Raw genomic sequence first — 14,999 nt, forward strand, 5'->3', positions numbered from 1 at the left:
TTGTCTAAATTGACTTCAAAATGGGGAAGATAGACTTTGAAAATTTTCAATACACACAAAGTGACAATCGACTTCGATAGGCTTCAATGGATGATAATCGACGATATTTGATAAAGTTAGATGCGAACTCATTTAAATATATGAGAAATGTTGAAAATCTACTTCAAATGAGGAAGATAGACTTTGAAAATTTTCAATCAACCCAAAGTGGCAATCGACTTCAATGGGCTTCAATGGATGTAAATCGACGATATCTGACAAAGTCAGATGTGAGCTCACTCAAATATATGAGAAATGTTTGAAATTCGACTTCAAATGAGGAAGATAGACTTTGAAAATTTTCAATCAACACAAAGTGAGAATCGACCTCATTGGGCGTCAATGAATGTAAATCGACGATATCTGACAGAGTCAGATACAAACTCATTCAAATATATGAGAAATGTTGAAATTCCACTTCAAATGAGGAAGATAGACTTCGAAAATTTTCAATCAACACAAAGTGACAATCGACTTCAATGAGCTTCAATGGATGTGAATCGACGATATCTGACAAAGTTAGATGCAAACTCATTCAAATATATGAGAAATGTTGAAATTCGGCTTCAAATGAGGTAGATAGACTTTGAAAATTTTCAATCAACACAAAGTGACAATCGACTTCAATGGGCTTCAATGAATGTGAATCGACGATATCTGACAAAGTCAGATACAAACTCATTCAAATATATGAGAAATGTGAAATTCGACTTCAAATGAGGAAGATAGACTTCGAAAATTTTCAATCAACACAAAGTGACAATCGACTTCAATGAGCTTCAATGGATGTGAATCGACGATATCTGACAAAGTTAGATGCAAACTCATTCAAATATATGAGAAATGTTGAAATTCGGCTTCAAATGAGGTAGATAGACTTTGAAAATTTTCAATCAACACAAAGTGACAATCGACTTCAATGGGCTTCAATGAATGTGAATCGACGATATCTGACAAAGTCAGATACAAACTCATTCAAATATATAAGAAATGTTGAAATCGACTTCAAATGAGGAAGATAGACTTTGAAAATTTTCAATCAACACAAAGTGACAATCGACCTCAATGGGCTTCAATGAATGTAAATCGACGATATCTGACAGAGTCAGATACAAACTCATTCAAATATATAAGAAATGTTGAAATTCGACTTCAAATGAGGAAGATAGACTTTGAAAATTTTCAATCAACACAAAGTGACAATCGACTTCAATGATCTTCAATGGATGTGAATCGACGATATCTGACAAAGTTAGATGCAAACTCATCCAAATATATGAGAAATGTTGAAATTCGGCTTCAAATGTGGTAGATAGACTTTGAAAATTTTCAATCAACGCAAAGTGACAATCGACTTCAATGGGCTTCAATGGATGTTAATCGACGATATCTGATAAAGTTAGATGCGAACTCATTTGAATATGAGAAATGTTGAAATTCGACTTCAAATGAGGAAGATAGACTTTGAAAATTTTCAATCAATACAAAGTGAGAATCGACTTCAATGGGCTTCAATGAATGTAAATCGACGATATCTGACAAAGTCAGATACAAACTCATTCAAATATATAAGGAATGTTGAAAATCTACTTCAAATGAGGAAGATAGACTTTGAAAATTTTCAATCAACACAAAGTGAGAATCGACTTCAATGGGCTTCAATGAATGTAAATCGACGATATCTGACAAAGTCAGATACAAACTCATTCAAATATATAAGAAATGTTGAAAATCTACTTCAAATGAGGAGGATAGACTTTGAAAATTTTCAATCAACCCAAAGTGGCAATCGACTTCAATGGGCTTCAATGGATGTTAATCGACGATATCTGACAAAGTCAGATGTGAGCTCACTCAAATATATAAGAAATGTTGAAATTCGACTTCAAATGAGGAAGATAGACTTTGAAAATTTTCAATCAACACAAAGTGACAATCGACTTCAATGGGCTTCAATGGATGTTAATCGACGATATCTGATAAAGTTGGATGCGAACTCATTTGAATATATGAGAAATGTTGAAATTCGACTTCAAATGAGGAAGATAGACTTCGAAAATTTTCAATCAATACAAAGTGACAATCGACTTCAATGAGCTTCAATGGATGTGAATCGACGATATCTGACAAAGTTAGATGCAAACTCATTCAAATATATGAGAAATGTTGGAATTCGGCTTCAAATGAGGTAGATAGACTTTGAAAATTTTCAATCAACACAAAGTGACAATCGACTTCAATGGGCTTCAATGAATGTGAATCGACGATATCTGACAAAGTCAGATACAAACTCATTCAAATATATAAGAACTGCTGAAAATCGACTTCAAATGAGGAAGATAGACTTTGAAAATTTTCAATAAACACAAAGTGACAATCGACTTCAATAGGCTTCAATGGATGATAATCGACGATATTTGATAAAGTTAGATGCGAACTCATTTGAATATATGAGAAATGTTGAAATTCGACTTCAAATGAGGAAGATAGACTTTGAAAATTTTCAATCAACCCAAAGTGGCAATCGACTTCAATGGGCTTCAATGGATGTAAATCGACGATATCTGACAAAGTCAGATGTGGGCTCACTCAAATATATGAGAAATGTTGAAATTCGACTTCAAATGAGGAAGATAGACTTTGAAAATTTTCAATCAACATAAAGTGAGAATCGACCTCAATGGGCGTCAATGAATGTAAATCGACGATATCTGACAGAGTCAGATACAAACTCATTCAAATATATGAGAAATGTTGAAATTCGACTTCAAATGAGGAAGATAGACTTTGAAAATTTTCAATCAACCCAAAGTGGCAATCGACTTCAATGGGCTTCAATGGATGTAAATCGACGATATCTGACAAATTCAGATGTGAGCTCACTCAAATATATGAGAAATGTTGAAATTCGACTTCAAATGAGGAAGATAGACTTTGAAAATTTTCAATCAACACAAAGTGAGAATCGACCTCAATGGGCGTCAATGAATGTAAATCGACGATATCTGACAAAGTCAGATACAAACTCATTCAAATATATAAGAAATGTTGAAATTCGACTTCAAATGGGGAAGATAGACTTTGAAAATTTTCAATAAACACAAAGTGACAATCGACTTCAATGAGCTTCAATGGATGTGAATCGACGATATCTGACAAAGTTAGATGCAAACTCATTCAAATATATGAGAAATGTTGAAATTCGGCTTCAAATGAGGTAGATAGACTTTGAAAATTTTCAATCAACACAAAGTGACAATCGACTTCAATGGGCTTCAATGAATGTGAATCGACGATATCTGACAAAGTCAGATACAAACTCATTCAAATATATGAGAAATGTTGAAATTCGACTTCAAATGAGGAAGATAGACTATGAAAATTTTCAATCAAAACAAAGTGACAATCGACTTCAATGAGCTTCAATGGATGTGAATCGACGATATCTGACAAAGTTGGATGCAAACTCATCCAAATATATGAGAAATGTTGAAATTCGGCTTCAAATGAGGTAGATAGACTTTGAAAATTTTCAATCAACACAAAGTGACAATCGACTTTAATGGGCTTCAATGGATGTTAATCGACGATATCTGATAAAGTTAGATGCGAACTCATTTGAATATATGAGAAATGTTGAAATTCGACTTCAAATGAGGAAGATAGACTTTGAAAATTTTCAATCAACACAAAGTGAGAATCGACTTCAATGGGCTTCAATGAATGTAAATCGACGATATCTGACAAAGTCAGATACAAACTCATTCAAATATATAAGAAATGTTGAAAATCTACTTCAAATGAGGAAGATAGACTTTGAAAATTTTCAATCAACCCAAAGTGGCAATCGACTTCAATGGGCTTCAATGGATGTTAATCGACGATATCTGACAAAGTCAGATGTGAGCTCACTCAAATATATAAGAAATGTTGAAATTCGACTTCAAATGAGGAAGATAGACTTTGAAAATTTTCAATCAACACAAAGTGACAATCGACTTCAATGGGCTTCAATGGATGTTAATCGACGATATCTGATAAAGTTGGATGCGAACTCATTTGAATATATGAGAAATGTTGAAATTCGACTTCAAATGAGGAAGATAGACTTCGAAAATTTTCAATCAACACAAAGTGACAATCGACTTCAATGAGCTTCAATGGATGTAAATCGACGATATCAGATAATGTTAGATGCAAACTCATTCAAATATATGAGAAATGTTGAAAATCGACTTCAAATGAGGAAGATAGACTTTGAAAATTTTCAATCAACACAAAGTGAGAATCGACTTCAATGGGCTTCAATGAATGTAAATCGACGATATCTGACAAAGTCAGATACAAACTCATTCAAATATATAAGAAATGTTGAAATTCGACTTCAAATGGGGAAGATAGACTTTGAAAATTTTCAATACACACAAAGTGACAATCGACTTCGATAGGCTTCAATGGATGATAATCGACGATATTTGATAAAGTTAGATGCGAACTCATTTAAATATATGAGAAATGTTGAAAATCTACTTCAAATGAGGAAGATAGACTTTGAAAATTTTCAATCAACCCAAAGTGGCAATCGACTTCAATGGGCTTCAATGGATGTAAATCGACGATATCTGACAAAGTCAGATGTGAGCTCACTCAAATATATGAGAAATGTTGAAATTCGACTTCAAATGAGGAAGATAGACTTTGAAAATTTTCAATCAACACAAAGTGAGAATCGACCTCATTGGGCGTCAATGAATGTAAATCGACGATATCTGACAGAGTCAGATACAAACTCATTCAAATATATGAGAAATGTTGAAATTCCACTTCAAATGAGGAAGATAGACTTCGAAAATTTTCAATCAACACAAAGTGACAATCGACTTCAATGAGCTTCAATGGATGTGAATCGACGATATCTGACAAAGTTAGATGCAAACTCATTCAAATATATGAGAAATGTTGAAATTCGGCTTCAAATGAGGTAGATAGACTTTGAAAATTTTCAATCAACACAAAGTGACAATCGACTTCAATGGGCTTCAATGAATGTGAATCGACGATATCTGACAAAGTCAGATACAAACTCATTCAAATATATGAGAAATGTGGAAATTCGACTTCAAATGAGGAAGATAGACTTCGAAAATTTTCAATCAACACAAAGTGACAATCGACTTCAATGAGCTTCAATGGATGTGAATCGACGATATCTGACAAAGTTAGATGCAAACTCATTCAAATATATGAGAAATGTTGAAATTCGGCTTCAAATGAGGTAGATAGACTTTGAAAATTTTCAATCAACACAAAGTGACAATCGACTTCAATGGGCTTCAATGAATGTGAATCGACGATATCTGACAAAGTCAGATACAAACTCATTCAAATATATAAGAAATGTTGAAAATCGACTTCAAATGAGGAAGATAGACTTTGAAAATTTTCAATCAACACAAAGTGACAATCGACCTCAATGGGCTTCAATGAATGTAAATCGACGATATCTGACAGAGTCAGATACAAACTCATTCAAATATATAAGAAATGTTGAAATTCGACTTCAAATGAGGAAGATAGACTTTGAAAATTTTCAATCAACACAAAGTGACAATCGACTTCAATGATCTTCAATGGATGTGAATCGACGATATCTGACAAAGTTAGATGCAAACTCATCCAAATATATGAGAAATGTTGAAATTCGGCTTCAAATGTGGTAGATAGACTTTGAAAATTTTCAATCAACGCAAAGTGACAATCGACTTCAATGGGCTTCAATGGATGTTAATCGACGATATCTGATAAAGTTAGATGCGAACTCATTTGAATATATGAGAAATGTTGAAATTCGACTTCAAATGAGGAAGATAGACTTTGAAAATTTTCAATCAATACAAAGTGAGAATCGACTTCAATGGGCTTCAATGAATGTAAATCGACGATATCTGACAAAGTCAGATACAAACTCATTCAAATATATAAGGAATGTTGAAAATCTACTTCAAATGAGGAAGATAGACTTTGAAAATTTTCAATCAACACAAAGTGAGAATCGACTTCAATGGGCTTCAATGAATGTAAATCGACGATATCTGACAAAGTCAGATACAAACTCATTCAAATATATAAGAAATGTTGAAAATCTACTTCAAATGAGGAGGATAGACTTTGAAAATTTTCAATCAACCCAAAGTGGCAATCGACTTCAATGGGCTTCAATGGATGTTAATCGACGATATCTGACAAAGTCAGATGTGAGCTCACTCAAATATATAAGAAATGTTGAAATTCGACTTCAAATGAGGAAGATAGACTTTGAAAATTTTCAATCAACACAAAGTGACAATCGACTTCAATGGGCTTCAATGGATGTTAATCGACGATATCTGATAAAGTTGGATGCGAACTCATTTGAATATATGAGAAATGTTGAAATTCGACTTCAAATGAGGAAGATAGACTTCGAAAATTTTCAATCAATACAAAGTGACAATCGACTTCAATGAGCTTCAATGGATGTGAATCGACGATATCTGACAAAGTTAGATGCAAACTCATTCAAATATATGAGAAATGTTGGAATTCGGCTTCAAATGAGGTAGATAGACTTTGAAAATTTTCAATCAACACAAAGTGACAATCGACTTCAATGGGCTTCAATGAATGTGAATCGACGATATCTGACAAAGTCAGATACAAACTCATTCAAATATATAAGAACTGCTGAAAATCGACTTCAAATGAGGAAGATAGACTTTGAAAATTTTCAATAAACACAAAGTGACAATCGACTTCAATAGGCTTCAATGGATGATAATCGACGATATTTGATAAAGTTAGATGCGAACTCATTTGAATATATGAGAAATGTTGAAAATCTACTTCAAATGAGGAAGATAGACTTTGAAAATTTTCAATCAACCCAAAGTGGCAATCGACTTCAATGGGCTTCAATGGATGTAAATCGACGATATCTGACAAAGTCAGATGTGGGCTCACTCAAATATATGAGAAATGTTGAAATTCGACTTCAAATGAGGAAGATAGACTTTGAAAATTTTCAATCAACATAAAGTGAGAATCGACCTCAATGGGCGTCAATGAATGTAAATCGACGATATCTGACAGAGTCAGATACAAACTCATTCAAATATATGAAAAATGTTGAAATTCGACTTCAAATGAGGAAGATAGACTTTGAAAATTTTCAATCAACCCAAAGTGGCAATCGACTTCAATGGGCTTCAATGGATGTAAATCGACGATATCTGACAAATTCAGATGTGAGCTCACTCAAATATATGAGAAATGTTGAAATTCGACTTCAAATGAGGAAGATAGACTTTGAAAATTTTCAATCAACACAAAGTGAGAATCGACCTCAATGGGCGTCAATGAATGTAAATCGACGATATCTGACAAAGTCAGATACAAACTCATTCAAATATATAAGAAATGTTGAAATTCGACTTCAAATGGGGAAGATAGACTTTGAAAATTTTCAATAAACACAAAGTGACAATCGACTTCAATGAGCTTCAATGGATGTGAATCGACGATATCTGACAAAGTTAGATGCAAACTCATTCAAATATATGAGAAATGTTGAAATTCGGCTTCAAATGAGGTAGATAGACTTTGAAAATTTTCAATCAACACAAAGTGACAATCGACTTCAATGGGCTTCAATGAATGTGAATCGACGATATCTGACAAAGTCAGATACAAACTCATTCAAATATATGAGAAATGTTGAAATTCGACTTCAAATGAGGAAGATAGACTATGAAAATTTTCAATCAAAACAAAGTGACAATCGACTTCAATGAGCTTCAATGGATGTGAATCGACGATATCTGACAAAGTTGGATGCAAACTCATCCAAATATATGAGAAATGTTGAAATTCGGCTTCAAATGAGGTAGATAGACTTTGAAAATTTTCAATCAACACAAAGTGACAATCGACTTTAATGGGCTTCAATGGATGTTAATCGACGATATCTGATAAAGTTAGATGCGAACTCATTTGAATATATGAGAAATGTTGAAATTCGACTTCAAATGAGGAAGATAGACTTTGAAAATTTTCAATCAACACAAAGTGAGAATCGACTTCAATGGGCTTCAATGAATGTAAATCGACGATATCTGACAAAGTCAGATACAAACTCATTCAAATATATAAGAAATGTTGAAAATCTACTTCAAATGAGGAAGATAGACTTTGAAAATTTTCAATCAACACAAAGTGAGAATCGACTTCAATGGGCTTCAATGAATGTAAATCGACGATATCTGACAAAGTCAGATACAAACTCATTCAAATATATAAGAAATGTTGAAAATCTACTTCAAATGAGGAAGATAGACTTTGAAAATTTTCAATCAACCCAAAGTGGCAATCGACTTCAATGGGCTTCAATGGATGTTAATCGACGATATCTGACAAAGTCAGATGTGAGCTCACTCAAATATATAAGAAATGTTGAAATTCGACTTCAAATGAGGAAGATAGACTTTGAAAATTTTCAATCAACACAAAGTGACAATCGACTTCAATGGGCTTCAATGGATGTTAATCGACGATATCTGATAAAGTTGGATGCGAACTCATTTGAATATATGAGAAATGTTGAAATTCGACTTCAAATGAGGAAGATAGACTTCGAAAATTTTCAATCAACACAAAGTGACAATCGACTTCAATGAGCTTCAATGGATGTGAATCGACGATATCTGACAAAGTTAGATGCAAACTCATTCAAATATATGAGAAATGTTGGAATTCGGCTTCAAATGAGGTAGATAGACTTTGAAAATTTTCAATCAACACAAAGTGACAATCGACTTCAATGGGCTTCAATGAATGTGAATCGACGATATCTGACAAAGTCAGATACAAACTCATTCAAATATATAAGAAATGTTGAAAATCGACTTCAAATGAGGAAGATAGACTTTGAAAATTTTCAATCAACACAAAGTGAGAATCGACTTCAATGGGCTTCAATGAATGTAAATCGACGATATCTGACAAAGTCAGATACAAACTCATTCAAATATATAAGAAATGTTGAAAATCGACTTCAAATGAGGAAGATAGACTTTGAAAATTTTCAATCAACCCAAAGTGACAATCGACTTCAATGGGCTTCAATGGATGTTAATCGACGATATCTGATAAAGTTGGATGCGAACTCATTTGAATATATGAGAAATGTTGAAATTCGACTTCAAATGAGGAAGATAGACTTCGAAAATTTTCAATCAACACAAAGTGACAATCGACTTCAATGAGCTTCAATGGATGTGAATCGACGATATCTGACAAAGTTAGATGCAAACTCATTCAAATATATGAGAAATGTTGGAATTCGGCTTCAAATGAGGTAGATAGACTTTGAAAATTTTCAATCAACACAAAGTGACAATCGACTTCAATGGGCTTCAATGAATGTGAATCGACGATATCTGACAAAGTCAGATACAAACTCATTCAAATATATAAGAAATGTTGAAAATCGACTTCAAATGAGGAAGATAGACTTTGAAAATTTTCAATCAACACAAAGTGAGAATCGACTTCAATGGACTTCAATGAATGTAAATCGACGATATCTGACAAAGTCAGATACAAACTCATTCAAATATATAAGAAATGTTGAAAATCGACTTCAAATGAGGAAGATAGACTTTGAAAATTTTCAATCAACCCAAAGTGGCGATCGACTTCAATGGGCTTCAATGGATGTTAATCGACGATATCTGACAAAGTCAGATGTGAGCTCACTCAAATATATAAGAAATGTTGAAATTCGACTTCAAATGAGGAAGATAGACTTTGAAAATTTTCAATCAACACAAAGTGACAATCGACTTCAATGGGCTTCAATGGATGGGAATCGACGATATCTGACAGAGTCAGATACAAACTCATTCAAATATATAAGAAATGTTGAAATTCGACTTCAAATGAGGAAGATAGACTTTGAAAATTTTCAATCAACACAAAGTGACAATCGACTTCAATGAGCTTCAATGGATGTAAATCGACGATATCTGACAATGTTAGATGCAAACTCATTCAAATATATGAGAAATGTTGAAAATCGACTTCAAATGAGGAAGATAGACTTTGAAAATTTTCAATCAACACAAAGTGAGAATCGACTTCAATGGGCTTCAATGAATGTAAATCGACGATATCTGACAAAGTCAAATACAAACTCATTCAAATATATAAGAAATGTTGAAATTCGACTTCAAATGGGGAAGATAGACTTTGAAAATTTTCAATAAACACAAAGTGACAATCGACTTCAATAGGCTTCAATGGATGATAATCGACGATATTTGATAGAGTTAGATGCGAACTCATTTAAATATATGAGAAATGTTGAAAATCTACTTCAAATGAGGAAGATAGACTTTGAAAATTTTCAATCAACCCAAAGTGGCAATCGACTTCAATGGGCTTCAATGGATGTAAATCGACGATATCTGACAAAGTCAGATGTGAGCTCACTCAAATATATGAGAAATGTTGAAATTCGACTTCAAATGAGGAAGATAGACTTTGAAAATTTTCAATCAACACAAAGTGAGAATCGACCTCAATGGGCGTCAATGATTGTAAATCGACGATATCTGACAGAGTCAGATACAAACTCATTCAAATATATGAGAAATGTTGAAATTCGACTTCAAATGAGGAAGATAAACTTTGAAAATTTTCAATCAACCCAAAGTGGCAATCGACTTCAATGGGCTTCAATGGATGTAAATCGACGATATCTGACAAAGTCAGATGTGAGCTCACTCAAATATATGAGAAATGTTGAAATTCGACTTCAAATGAGGAAGATAGACTTTGAAAATTTTCAATCAACACAAAGTGAGAATCGACCTCAATGGGCTTCAATGAATGTAAATCGACGATATCTGACAGAGTCAGATACAAACTCATTCAAATATATAAGAAATGTTGAAATTCGACTTCAAATGAGGAAGATAGACTATGAAAATTTTCAATCAACACAAAGTGACCATCGACTTCAATGAGCTTCAATGGATGTGAATCGACGATATCTGACAAAGTTAGATGCAAACTCATCCAAATATATGAGAAATGTTGAAATTCGGCTTCAAATGTGGTAGATAGACTTTGAAAATTTTCAATCAACGCAAAGTGACAATCGACTTCAATGGGCTTCAATGGATGTTAATCGACGATATCTGATAAAGTTAGATGGGAACCCATTTGAATATATGAGAAATGTTGAAATTCGACTTCAAATGAGGAAGATTGAAATTTGAAAATTTTCAATCAACACAAAGTGGGAATCGACTTCAATGGGCTTCAATGAATGTAAATCGACGATATCTGACAAAGTCAGATACAAACTCATTCAAATATATAAGAAATGTTGAAAATCTACTTCAAATGAGGAAGATAGACTTTGAAAATTTTCAATCAACACAAAGTGAGAATCGACTTCAATGGGCTTCAATGAATGTAAATCGACGATATCTGACAAAGTCAGATACAAACTCATTCAAATATATAAGAAATGTTGAAAATCTACTTCGAATGAGGAAGATAGACTTTGAAAACTTTCAATCAACCCAAAGTGGCAATCGACTTCAATGGGCTTCAATGGATGTTAATCGACGATATCTGACAAAGTCAGATGTGAGCTCACTCAAATATATAAGAAATGTTGAAATTCGACTTCAAATGAGGAAGATAGACTTTGAAAATTTTCAATCAACACAAAGTGACAATCGACTTCAATGGGCTTCAATGGATGTTAATCGACGATATCTGATAAAGTTGGATGCGAACTCATTTGAATATATGAGAAATGTTGAAATTCGACTTCAAATGAGGAAGATAGACTTCGAAAATTTTCAATCAACACAAAGTGACAATCGACTTCAATGAGCTTCAATGGATGTGAATCGACGATATCTGACAAAGTTAGATGCAAACTCATTCAAATATATGAGAAATGTTGGAATTCGGCTTCAAATGAGGTAGATAGACTTTGAAAATTTTCAATCAACACAAAGTGACAATCGACTTCAATGAATGTAAATCGACGATATCTGACAAAGTCAGATACAAACTCATTCAAATATATAAGAAATGTTGAAAATCGACTTCAAATGAGGAAGATAGACTTTGAAAATTTTCAATCAACACAAAGTGAGAATCGACTTCAATGGACTTCAATGAATGTAAATCGACGATATCTGACAAAGTCAGATACAAACTCATTCAAATATATAAGAAATGTTGAAAATCGACTTCAAATGAGGAAGATAGACTTTGAAAATTTTCAATCAACCCAAAGTGGCGATCGACTTCAATGGGCTTCAATGGATGTTAATCGACGATATCTGACAAAGTCAGATGTGAGCTCACTCAAATATATAAGAAATGTTGAAATTCGACTTCAAATGAGGAAGATAGACTTTGAAAATTTTCAATCAACACAAAGTGACAATCGACTTCAATGGGCTTCAATGGATGGGAATCGACGATATCTGACAGAGTCAGATACAAACTCATTCAAATATATAAGAAATGTTGAAATTCGACTTCAAATGAGGAAGATAGACTTTGAAAATTTTCAATCAACACAAAGTGACAATCGACTTCAATGAGCTTCAATGGATGTAAATCGACGATATCTGACAATGTTAGATGCAAACTCATTCAAATATATGAGAAATGTTGAAAATCGACTTCAAATGAGGAAGATAGACTTTGAAAATTTTCAATCAACACAAAGTGAGAATCGACTTCAATGGGCTTCAATGAATGTAAATCGACGATATCTGACAAAGTCAAATACAAACTCATTCAAATATATAAGAAATGTTGAAATTCGACTTCAAATGGGGAAGATAGACTTTGAAAATTTTCAATAAACACAAAGTGACAATCGACTTCAATAGGCTTCAATGGATGATAATCGACGATATTTGATAGAGTTAGATGCGAACTCATTTAAATATATGAGAAATGTTGAAAATCTACTTCAAATGAGGAAGATAGACTTTGAAAATTTTCAATCAACCCAAAGTGGCAATCGACTTCAATGGGCTTCAATGGATGTAAATCGACGATATCTGACAAAGTCAGATGTGAGCTCACTCAAATATATGAGAAATGTTGGAATTCGACTTCAAATGAGGAAGATAGACTTTGAAAATTTTCAATCAACACAAAGTGAGAATCGACCTCAATGGGCGTCAATGAATGTAAATCGACGATATCTGACAGAGTCAGATACAAACTCATTCAAATATATGAGAAATGTTGAAATTCGACTTCAAATGAGGAAGATAGACTTTGAAAATTTTCAATCAACCCAAAGTGGCAATCGACTTCAATGGGCTTCAATGGATGTAAATCGACGATATCTGACAAAGTCAGATGTGAGCTCACTCAAATATATGAGAAATGTTGAAATTCGACTTGAAATGAGGAAGATAGACTTTGAAAATTTTCAATCAACACAAAGTGAGAATCGACCTCAATGGGCTTCAATGAATGTAAATCGACGATATCTGACAGAGTCAGATACAAACTCATTCAAATATATAAGAAATGTTGAAATTCGACTTCAAATGAGGAAGATAGACTATGAAAATTTTCAATCAACACAAAGTGACAATCGACTTCAATGAGCTTCAATGGATGTGAATCGACGATATCTGACAAAGTTAGATGCAAACTCATCCAAATATATGAGAAATGTTGAAATTCGGCTTCAAATGTGGTAGATAGACTTTGAAAATTTTCAATCAACGCAAAGTGACAATCGACTTCAATGGGCTTCAATGGATGTTAATCGACGATATCTGATAAAGTTAGATGGGAACTCATTTGAATATATGAGAAATGTTGAAATTCGACTTCAAATGAGGAAGATTGAAATTTGAAAATTTTCAATCAACACAAAGTGGGAATCGACTTCAATGGGCTTCAATGAAAGTAAATCGACGATATCTGACAAAGTCAGATACAAACTCATTCAAATATATAAGAAATGTTGAAAATCTACTTCAAATGAGGAAGATAGACTTTGAAAATTTTCAATCAACACAAAGTGAGAATCGACTTCAATGGGCTTCAATGAATGTAAATCGACGATATCTGACAAAGTCAGATACAAACTCATTCAAATATATAAGAAATGTTGAAAATCTACTTCAAATGAGGAAGATATACTTTGAAAACTTTCAATCAACCCAAAGTGGCAATCGACTTCAATGGGCTTCAATGGATGTTAATCGACGATATCTGACAAAGTCAGATGTGAGCTCACTCAAATATATGAGAAATGTTGGAATTCGACTTCAAATGAGGAAGATAGACTTTGAAAATTTTCAATCAACACAAAGTGAGAATCGACCTCAATGGGCGTCAATGAATGTAAATCGACGATATCTGACAGAGTCAGATACAAACTCATTCAAATATATGAGAAATGTTGAAATTCGACTTCAAATGAGGAAGATAGACTTTGAAAATTTTCAATCAACCCAAAGTGGCAATCGACTTCAATGGGCTTCAATGGATGTAAATCGACGATATCTGACAAAGTCAGATGTGAGCTCACTCAAATATATGAGAAATGTTGAAATTCGACTTGAAATGAGGAAGATAGACTTTGAAAATTTTCAATCAACACAAAGTGAGAATCGACCTCAATGGGCTTCAATGAATGTAAATCGACGATATCTGACAGAGTCAGATACAAACTCATTCAAATATATAAGAAATGTTGAAATTCGACTTCAAATGAGGAAGATAGACTATGAAAATTTTCAATCAACACAAAGTGACAATCGACTTCAATGAGCTTCAATGGATGTGAATCGACGATATCTGACAAAGTTAGATGCAAACTCATCCAAATATATGAGAAATGTTGAAATTCGGCT

Source organism: Diorhabda sublineata, chromosome 6 (assembly GCF_026230105.1).
Source record: "Diorhabda sublineata isolate icDioSubl1.1 chromosome 6, icDioSubl1.1, whole genome shotgun sequence".
Taxonomy (NCBI): domain Eukaryota; kingdom Metazoa; phylum Arthropoda; class Insecta; order Coleoptera; family Chrysomelidae; genus Diorhabda; species Diorhabda sublineata.